Here is a 10,794-nt window from a genome sequence, read left to right as displayed (position 1 = left end):
TTACTGCCACTGGCTCTTCCTTTTCACATCCTTCAACGGGAATGCGAAAGGCGTACAACAAAGGCGCCTTTCACTTCTTATGAATAGGGATTCTTCAGCACATGCCAGACCGTTACCAGTGGAAATAAGAGCGAGAATGATATTGGCAGATCGAAATTATGTGTAGCCTACAACACTTCTCTTTTTGTTTGGGGTTGAGGTCATTATGACAGCTTTACGTTTTTTGACAAATTTGTCTCTTACATCACATTTCCAACACCCTAAATCGTCACCATGTCATTATTTAGTGCCAACCCTTTGCCAGTTCTTACACGCTTTTGCCCCACCCATGTCTAGTTGGGATGTATTGGTCAGCAAAGTAAATGTGCAGATTTACAGACCTTTGCCCATTTACAAATACACACAATCAAATTCACTTCCAGGTTTCCAAAAATCTCTAAATATCATATTTAGGCTACTATTCAGGATGATGTTTGACTGAATGACAATTATCTGTTAATATTCTCCTACGTCTATTTTTTAAGTAACGTTACTATGGCTGTTGCAGACTCAATTTACCTTAAGACATATCATAAAATTTTTTCCATGATTCAGTGCTATAACTGGGTCCCCAGTGCTTCCAACAACCTAGAAAACGGTAAAAAAACAACCCAGTAACTTGGTTTTGGTAAACCATTCTCTGCAAGCATGTGAAAAAATAGGTCATTGAAATTTGGCTCCCCTTGTGATGTCAGAAGGGGATAATACCGCCCCTAATCTGCACTATACAACCAGGACACTGACATTTAGTGCAGAGATTACCTCATTTGCATTTTAAAAGACATACCAATGACCCATTTTTGCTCACACTATAAAGTGGCAATTTTAACATGTGATAAATTATCTGTGTCGTATTTTGAAATAAAACTTCACACCTACTCTGGGGACACAAAAGATTTTTAAAAAGTCTTGTAAAATGTCCCCATAAAGTTCATTTGTGTGTAAGTGTTACAATGTCAATTATGTTTGCTGTATTAGCAGATTTCTACAGCTGCATTGCAGGGGGTTGCTGTGAAGGCTCTGTGGGGCAAAACTAATGCATGTTATAAACAATGAGTTTTATTATTTGTTCCATTTTGTTTTGGTGGAGAAGGTATTTACAGGTTAGATCAAAAATGTATTTCTTCAATCACCAGTTACTTTTTATGTACTTCATGTCTAGGTTTTTTACATTTTATGCATTTAGAGGACACCTTTTGCCGAAGTGACAGTGTATTTAAGCCATTCATTTTATCAGTATGTGTGTTCACTGGGATCAAACCCTTGACCTTTTGCAATGCTAATACAATGTGGCTGAGAACACATTCTGCTAACTGATCAAAAATCTTAGAAATAAACCATAAAATCACAACATGGAAGAATATTTTTTTTTTTTGTATTTTTCATATGATTAAAAATGGCATGCACCTTGTTCCCTTATCTGTCCTATTTGATCCTCCTGACTGTTATCAAAAAATTCATTATTTAAAGTTAATGAACCTTCCAGAAGCAATTCAGCAGAACATTTAGTGCATAGTATTAGTCTCACAGTAAAATATGGACAAATCCAATTATTGGCTTTAAATAACTAATTTAAATATGCTGGGTATATTGCTTCAAGACATGATTGGGCTAAAATTTGATATTTTCACAGACAGCAGTTGTATAGTGTAAAATTTCTTGTTAGGGGGAATGTACACCAAGGCATTTAAATGCGGCTGAAAATGCCTGGCGGACGCCAACTGTGGGCGCTTCCCAGCGTTTTATCAGCTTAGCGCTTTAGTTGTTATGCTTCTGTTTTGTTTATCAGTCATTGTATGATGCACTGGTTAGTTGTTGTGGCATTTGTCCCGCCCCTCCTCCATTGTGATTGGACGGCTGAGTGAAAAATGACATTGACAAGCTGAGTGTTTCACCCAAAGTTCAACATCTCAACACAGACAAAACCCGCCAACTGCTGGTGTTTTTGAAAAGTGTGGCGCTTCCATTGGAAACAGTTGAACATTTTGCTGTACATGCCTACGCAGTAATATCATCACTCCTGACTACTGTACTTCCCCTCTCGCTCAAACTACTGTCAATATTACTGCGCCTGAGGTCAAAGTGCTGCAAACAAAGTGCTCTTCTGCCATACAATATAGTTCTTATTTTTTAATCGCTTTAAAAATCGCCACGTTTTATTTTGTGGCACCATACTTACTAGTGTAACTACTCATATAACAGTCTTTAAAAAGGGAAAACATTGAAGTGTTTGGTGGCTTCTAAATTCATCCCTGTTTGGATCCTAAGGAATGGATGGGGCTAGGCTAAATGCTAACACATTCACGGCGCGCTGTTCAAAGATGAAGTGCACGCATTGAAAAAAGATAGGTATGTATAAATTCGTCTAGTTGAGGTAAGAAATTAGTAAAATATTGAAAAACGGTGGTGTTTTCCTTTAAATCTTTTAATCTAAGTTTAAACTAAAGCTTTCTTGAGTAGTAATGAGTTGCTATAAATGATAAAAATTAAGTTAAAAAACCTCAAGTTAATTTAACTTAATTTTTATCATTTATAGCAATTCCTCACTACTCGAAAAGGTAAAATGAATGGTAAATTCAAGTTGATTAAACTTACAAATGTAAGTGCAACATAGCATTTTTTACAGTGTAGATGGCCTATATATGTCTTATCCACCAAATGGCTAAAATGGTGTCAACATTATCTACCACAACTAATTCTCAATCACATTTAGGTGTTAATTTTACACTGTTTACTTCTTATAATTTTTAATGTAGTGATAATATATAGTTGTTGTTTTTATTTAACTTCTTTTCACCTTGCTAATCCATTTGTTCAAGTGGGAAACAGGTGCCGTAACCCCTTAGTCTCCCATAAATAACTATTCCTTCATTTAGCACCCACTCTACATTCAGATCCAGAGCCACATGTCGTCCCGAAAGCAAGTGTGATGTTGTGCATGCTTCACCCAAAGAATCACCCCACCCACGAAACACACCCGAACCCAACTCATCTCCTTACACACGTTTCATATGATTCATGTGGGAGCATCTGCGTCCCTGTACATTTTGCAAATAGCAATGGATTTTCAAGGCATTATCTAGGTGTGTAGATGAATTTGTGCTCTAAATTAAAAGATTATGATGTTTGTCATTTAGGAGTATTGAATGAATAAGAAACATGATATTTAAACATACTCCCAATCCTCCTTATGAATTTAGTCAAGTTGTATAGAGTAACTGGTTGTGTTGTCATTATAGTACAGCAGTTTAAAGCAAATGTCAATAAAGCACTTACTTATATTAATTGTCTTTTATTATGTATTAAAAGTTGTTCTAAATATTGTTAACAAAAAAAACCCAGAGCAATAGCTTTATGTCTGGCTGCTTAACAGTGTCTGCACTTAAAGGCACGGTCTGGGAAAATAGCAGCAGGTGTCTGTAAAGGCCGATAAGGCGGAGAATTCACAGACTCCACATTATCTCCCTTTAGTCACTAAGCAACTCCACCAAACTCCACTATCAGACAGTCTCAGTTCAGAAACAGAAGTCCTCAGAGCATGTGAGAAACTCCTGACATGGGACAGTAACACAAATGGCACTTAAGTGATACTCCAAATTCAAACCGATACGGATGCCAAAGAATGTCAAAGTCATCCCCTGGTATTTGGTTTGACTCTTTGCCTAAGATAACAGTGCATTGACCCGTCCTCTATTCTTACCACACACTCTGAGATTGTATGTTGCTATGTTTGATGGAAAGATCTGCCACAGAGCAGTACTCCACAGCACATTCCCAGTGGTCCCCTGTGGGAGTTTCCTTTTCCCTCAAGTATCTCTATTTAATCTAATCAAACCAAGCATATTTTGAAAGCCTGCTTCCACATCATTCATGTCTTGCCCAAATCAATGTTTGTCTAGGTGCAAGTGGAAAAACGTAATGTGTTTTTAATGGTCAGTTGAATGGAGTTGGTTGCCACAACAAGTCTCGGATAAATGGAGTTCAGAAGTTCCATTAAACTGTTTGTCACGTATCACATAATATCACGTGGATCCAAGGGCTTTCTGAGATGGTCAAATGTATTGTCTAGCACCTGACAGGAAAACACAAGTCACAATCTGTTCATTATGTAATAAGGGAATTTCTTCAGGATGTGGACTGTTTTGGTCACAGTAGTTAATTTGTATGTGTGTGTGCGTGTGCGTGTGCGTGTGCGTGTGCGTGTGCGTGTGCGTGTGCGTGTGCGTGTGCGTGTGCGTGTGCGTGTGTGTGTGTGTGTGTGTGTGGTAGATATTATTACCATAACAACTTTCATTGGGAAGCTGATTCTAACCCCCAACTAAAAATATTAACTTACAGCATGTAAGCAAAATTTATGGGCATTAGTAATACAGTAAATTAAGGTATTCGTGTTACTTTTCTTTTATGATCAGATTTATTCCTATGTGGACAAGAAAATAAGTTTAAAATGCTGTAGTTACACTGTCAGAAATAAAGGTACAAAACTGTACCTTTTCTGTCACTGGGGCTGTACCCTAAGTTTTCGTTTGATACCTTTACAGGGATACAAAACAGAATTCAATTTCGGGTAGATTACCTTACCTTAAGGACCTACATTATTAGAAAAAAGTCAAAATATGTACCCTAGGTGTCAGTGGGGCAGCACCCTTTAAAAAGGTCTTTGTATGGAGCATTAGGTAGATATGTAAACATTTAGTACCAATATGTACCTTTGAGATACTAATATGTATTTTTGAGGTACTTATAAGCTCTCTTTGGTCCCAGAATGTATTTTTGAGGTACTAAAATGAAATCCTTAGGTGCAAATCTGTACTTTTTGAAAGGGTACAGCCCCAGTGACAGAAAAGGTACAGTTTTGTACCTTTATTTCTGAGAGTGTACAGGTGTTTGCCAGTAACTTACTGTAGATTTACTGACAACCGTTTGTTCAAAGTTAAATGAACATTAACAAGTCTTTGTCTTTAGAGAATAAAACTATAAAATAACAGCCTCATGCAAAGCATTCTGGGAACCAGAAATTCTCATCAACCTTTTTCTGTTTTGTTCCTTAAAATTTTGGTTCCCAGAATGCTTTGCATGAAGCTGTTATTTTAGTTTTAATCTGTAAAATAAATAACATAAATGTACATTTACAATAAGTTACTGGTAAGCAGCTACCAGTAATACTGTAATTTCTACAGAAGGGTTCCTCAAATCTTACCCTGGAAGGCCCGGAGCACTACTCATGAAGACCTTGGCTGCGTCCGAAAACTTAGGCAGCTGACTTGTTACCTCGCTGCCTCATGAGGCAATAACTTCGGAGGCATGAAGGCAGCTTAGAGAAACGCTTTCGGACACACTTCAAAGGCAGCGTGTTTGAAATATAAACAGATAGTGCCTTTGTGATAACTACCCTACTAAAAAATCCAGCTAAGGCCTAGTCCACACGGACACGGGTATTTTTATAACCGTGAGTTTTTTCACGCGGTTCGGCCGTTCGTCCACACGAAACCGCAGTATCAGGGCACTGAAACCGAGCATATTTGAAAACCCCGGCCAGGGTGAGCTTTTTAAGAAACCCCGGTTACAGTGGTGTCGTGTAGAGAGTAAAACCGGGAGTTTTGCCTTGCGACGTCAGAGTGTGCGCCGTTATCCACTGTGTTTGACGTCAAGATTGTGCGCCGCTGACTGCTTTGTTGATGATTCTGTGCAATGGCGGAATTATCTTGCTAATAATAACTGTGCTAACAGGGCTTCTAACATGTATACAGATAGATGCTAAGTTATCTCACTATATTGTGGAACACGATTTGGGTTATATCCCCGCCTGCTGGTGTGGCATGCTCTTGACAGCGCTTGATAGCGTGCTTTTGCTTTATCGTGTGGATGGATATTTAATTTAAACCGAGCATGTGTGGACAGGATTTTTTTTAGGGAAATCTCCGGTTATAAATATACCCGTGTCCGTGTGGAATAAGCCTAAGACCAGCATAAGCTGGTGAGCTGGTTTAAGCTGGTCTCCCAGGTTAGTTTTAGCTGGTTTTGCTGGTGTAGCAAGCTGGTCTAGCTATGTTTTGGTCACTTTTTAAGCTGGCTTATACTGGTCTTAGCTGGATTTTCAGCAAGCTTAAATCAGCTACTGCCTCCTTAAACCAGCTCAAACCAGCTACAAGCTTATGATGGTCTCAGCTGGATTTTTCAGTAGGGTAATCACATATTTGAAAACTACAATACTAATTTCTCCATAAAAATGCAAATAAAAGGTGTAAAACGGGAAAATACACATTTATTTACACTAAATTTGTGCTCCACCCTTACGAAAATTAACCATGGTTTTATTGTGGTAAAAGTGTAGTAACCATGGTTTTTTGGTTTTAACTGTAGTAAAACCATGGTTAATTTTCGTAAGGGCAGCTGCTTTCTTGACCGCCATTTTATTTTCTCGAACTCGACCATGCTCGACCAATCACATTCCCCATGCGTAGAATTGTGGGACAAGATCTCAGGAGTCAGGAAGTAAACCTTACATTGGATTCTGACATGCCTTGATGCCGTACCTTCCTGCCTTGGAAAGCTGCCGCAGAAGGCAGCAATTTAGAGTTTTCGGATGCAGCCCTTGATTTGCTTGCTCAGGTGTGTTTGATCAGGGTTGGAGCTAAACTCTGCAGTCCTCCAGCCCTCCAGGGTAAGATTTGAGGAACCCTGGTGTACACTTAAGGAGGGACTTGAGTTATATTAAAATTCCCATAAGGAAGTCACTCTATTAGGCAAATTTATGTTTGCAATTCGGAAAAGTTACTTCAGTCATGCAAGACTAAAGTCCTGTCTTGAATGGGGAAAGACAAATATCTCTAACATTGCATGCTAAGATCATAATTAAACTATATATTTCTGACCAACAATAAACCTGGCATCAACTGTAACAAAACTTTTGTTTCCTAAGTTTAAATTGCCTTAAACACACCCTTGCTTCAGCTACTGCGTGGTTAATGTCACAATGAAATTGAAGTAGCGATTGTCTTATTTTCCCCGTTGTGACATATATTTGAGTGAAACGGCTTCTGAAATGAGAATAAAGGTAGGGCGGGACTTCAAGTCGTCCGTAGAGAATTGATTGGATCGTTGGAAGTTGGGTCATGATGTTGCTATTTGCTAATCGCTATAATATTGTCCCAGGCCCCGCCTTTGTGCCATTCCTCGTGACCGGAAGTAAAGAGAGATTGTTTCGAGGAGGGAAGGAGATTTATGTTTATGATTAAAGATTGTGAGGGCACATGGATTTTAAAAATAATGAAGCTCACAGATAAGTCATTTGTAAATTGTGCGCATTCAGTATATTGACCCTGCTGAAAAAAACAGCATACCAGCAAGACCAGCATATGTTGTGTTTTGGTGCTGGTTTGCTAGTGAACACCAGCTAAACCAGCATCAAACCAGCATCAGCACCAGCATTAGCACCAGCTAAACCAGCACCAAACCAGCATTAGCACCAGCTAAACCAGCATTAGCACCAGCATCCCATGCTGGTCATACCAGCATATGTTGTGTTTTGGTGCTGGTATTCTGTGACCACCAGCTAAACCAGCATAGACCAGCATAATTCCCATGCTGGTTTGATGCTGGTTTTTTCAGCAGGGGAATGATGGCAAAAAAAAACTTGGCTTGCTGTCCTCGGAGGGAGCTCGAACCCAAGGTTCGTCTCGAGCCCCAAGTTCAAATCCCCCATGGTAAGGCTGTGCGAAGAGAGGAATGTGCAAAAAAAAAAAGAAGAAGATTTGGGGAGGACGAGGGATGCCGTATGAATCGTAACTGGGAAGGCGTGGAGACTGACTCGTTTAAATAGATTCTCAAAATGATTGACAGGACTGAATGTTTATGCTCCTCCTAAACCTACGTTTAAAACTTCATATATTCCAAAAAATACGTTTTTAGTTTCAATTTAATTAAGACTTTATAGTGCCCCTCCCCCAGTCGTTATTAATTGATAATTGGTTATTTTACCGGGAAGGTGGGACTTCTGTCACCAGAGCGGCCATATTGAGGGATGCATTTTTCCCTGTTAATAATAATTACAGTGCACAATTTTCCCCTTTTCAATATTTTTTTGTTATAGGTACCACAATATCGACTTGTTTACCTATTCCCAAATTTACTTAAAAACACATTGTTATAAGCTGTTTTTGTTATAGTAGGTGATGAGACCAAGTGACATTATCAAATTAATATAAGGTGTTTCTTTACCCGTTTTATCTTGTTAGGAATACAGATTTAATCTAATCAGACCAAGCATATTAAGAAAAAGTTTATTAGTAACTATTTTGAATACATCCGTGTACTACATCCTATGTTTATAATAGCCTATAGTTTGGAATAGAGTACTACTTATTCCATTATTCAAATAAGGAAATAATTTTAAATAATTCTAGATTATATAACTATGGGGTGGTTTCCCAGACAGGAATTATACTAGTCTTAGACTAAAATAAATGTAAGAGCTTAACTGAAAACAACTAGTACTGGCATATCTTAAAATACATCAGTGCCCTTTGTTTTTCCTCAAATTGCACATAAGTTATGTTTTAGTAAGGCATGTTTGTTAAAACTAGTTATATTTCATAATTAAACTAAGGCCTAGCCCTAGTCATGTCTTAAGCTAATCCCTATCCGGGATACCATCCCTTTATGTACTCCATTCTAAACTGTTTTTAAAAACTGCCATGCCTTTGTTGTTCTTTGCTTTTCTGTGTTTTCTTTGATATCTAAGTATATTGCTTTTCTAAGTGACGTGACATTCTGCTTCAGTCTCAAATGGTATATGAGATCACTCCCACAGTGTTTAAAAGTGAACTTGTCCAGAGATGGATTTGTCAAAACAGCTTGAAAGCGCCCACACAAGAACCCTGAAATGGGATATACTCAAACCATAGAGGAATAATTTCTTAAACACTCACCCACCAAAAGCATTCATCTATCTGACACAGGACAAACAGCAAGTATACAGAATGCAGGTTTGGGTCAAGAAAACACATCACAGGTCACATCTGTGATTTTGGCTTTGAGGACATACAGTATAAACCAGTACAAAGCTCCAAAATACCCTTGTTGTATAAACATGCCAATATAGTAAAGGGAAACAGAAGGTCCCTTTTTTCTCATCTGAGATTGAAAAAAATCTAAAACAGCTTCACTTTCTGTACAGCTGATATAAAATCTTCCTTTTAAACATTGAAAATAAAAAGATAGCAAGTTTCAATTCAGCATTTATATACAAATTTGGTTATAAAAAGGAAGGGTGGTTTAGTTATAGGCTGTGTGAACACATAGCTTGTGGAAAAGTAGAACAGTTATATCATTATATAACGGACCACAACCACAATGTTCAGAAATGACAATTCGCCGGTGCATGTAAGTTCATGAATGTACTGTATATACGTATAATGTGTGAAGTTGTCTAGTCCTGTTAGATTGAACGTGCAGTGCCTGGGGGAAACCTTTGCTTCATATCATTTTACTGCTTTGCCCATTGCTGTGTATTAGATAGACCATTAAAACTCACGCAAGCACATTTATTAAAGTAAGATCTATTGATATACATATTGCACTTGTGTGTGGGATGTGAAGGTTGGAGCCAGTAGCCTAGCCTGTAGTCTCTAAGGTCAGCTGTTTGTTTTTTCTCCAGATTTTTGGCATATGGATGACTCCACTGTTCGTTTGCCAACTGTCCATGGTGTGCCCTGTAGAACAGATACAAGGACAGCTGGCCTCTTGTAGGGCTTGCACTTTCGAGGCCTGGCTCTATGTGGTTTTGCTGAAAGAGGCTGGTGTAATTCTCCAGCAGGGCAGGGCAGATGGAGATGATGTTTATGCCAAATTAGAGCAGCTGAAAGTTGAAAAATCCTGTTGCTTCCGGCCAAAGCCATACATAAATCTTACTGTTGCCACTGGTGTCGGTGTACATATCATGGACATATCATGATTTAGGAGTTGGATGATTTGCTTTTATATTTAAAGTGGTGTATTTAATTGCTGTGATTGCATACTTTAAATAAGAAATAAGCAAGATTATTTCTTACAAGAGGTGTAAACACTGGGGTTGTTGTGCTGTTTAATTGCATTAGTTTAGCATCCTTACAAATGCTTATCAGGTTAGGGGTGGCACTTTATGTTTGGCCGACCAATTTAGGTATTTTTTTGTAATACCTTTTATGTAAATTTTTATTTCATTAAAATTAAATAATTTTATGTAATACCATTTAGTCAAGCTGGTGCGGTGATTTTACACTTACTGTATTTAATCTCTAGCAAGAAAACTAATGTTCACTTATTGTAAACTGAAACTCAGTGTTTATTCCGGTTTTCACCCACCTTTAGATACTTTCATTTGCATTTCTGGGCTCAGTGTGAGTTTTAATCCTAACTGTAGCCCTTGGTTAGTCTGACGCCTTGTGGTGAAGTGGAACATTTAACATGAAACATTTGCTACATATGGAAATTCCAAAATGTATTTTTCCAAAATGAAACAGGATATTAAATAGAAAATTATATTGTCCATTTTGTCTATTGGGAATTGATTGGAATGTGAATGTGGTCCCTACATGACAGGTGGTTGTAGGGGGAGGGCTTGACAAATAAGATCAAGAGGTCTTGGTGACATCAGCAGAGTAGAAAAGGGAGTAAAAGAAAAGAAAGAGTAAAGAAAGATCAGAAAGAGTAGAAGAAAGGTATTTTAGTGCAGTTAGGGGCTGCAAGGAGGTTCCAGTTTTATGACATTTGCAA

Source organism: Paramisgurnus dabryanus, chromosome 17 (assembly GCF_030506205.2).
Source record: "Paramisgurnus dabryanus chromosome 17, PD_genome_1.1, whole genome shotgun sequence".
NCBI classification, from domain to species: Eukaryota; Metazoa; Chordata; class Actinopteri; order Cypriniformes; family Cobitidae; genus Paramisgurnus; species Paramisgurnus dabryanus.
The sequence above is the reverse complement of the archived record's forward strand: the minus strand, read 5'-3'. Positions refer to the sequence as shown.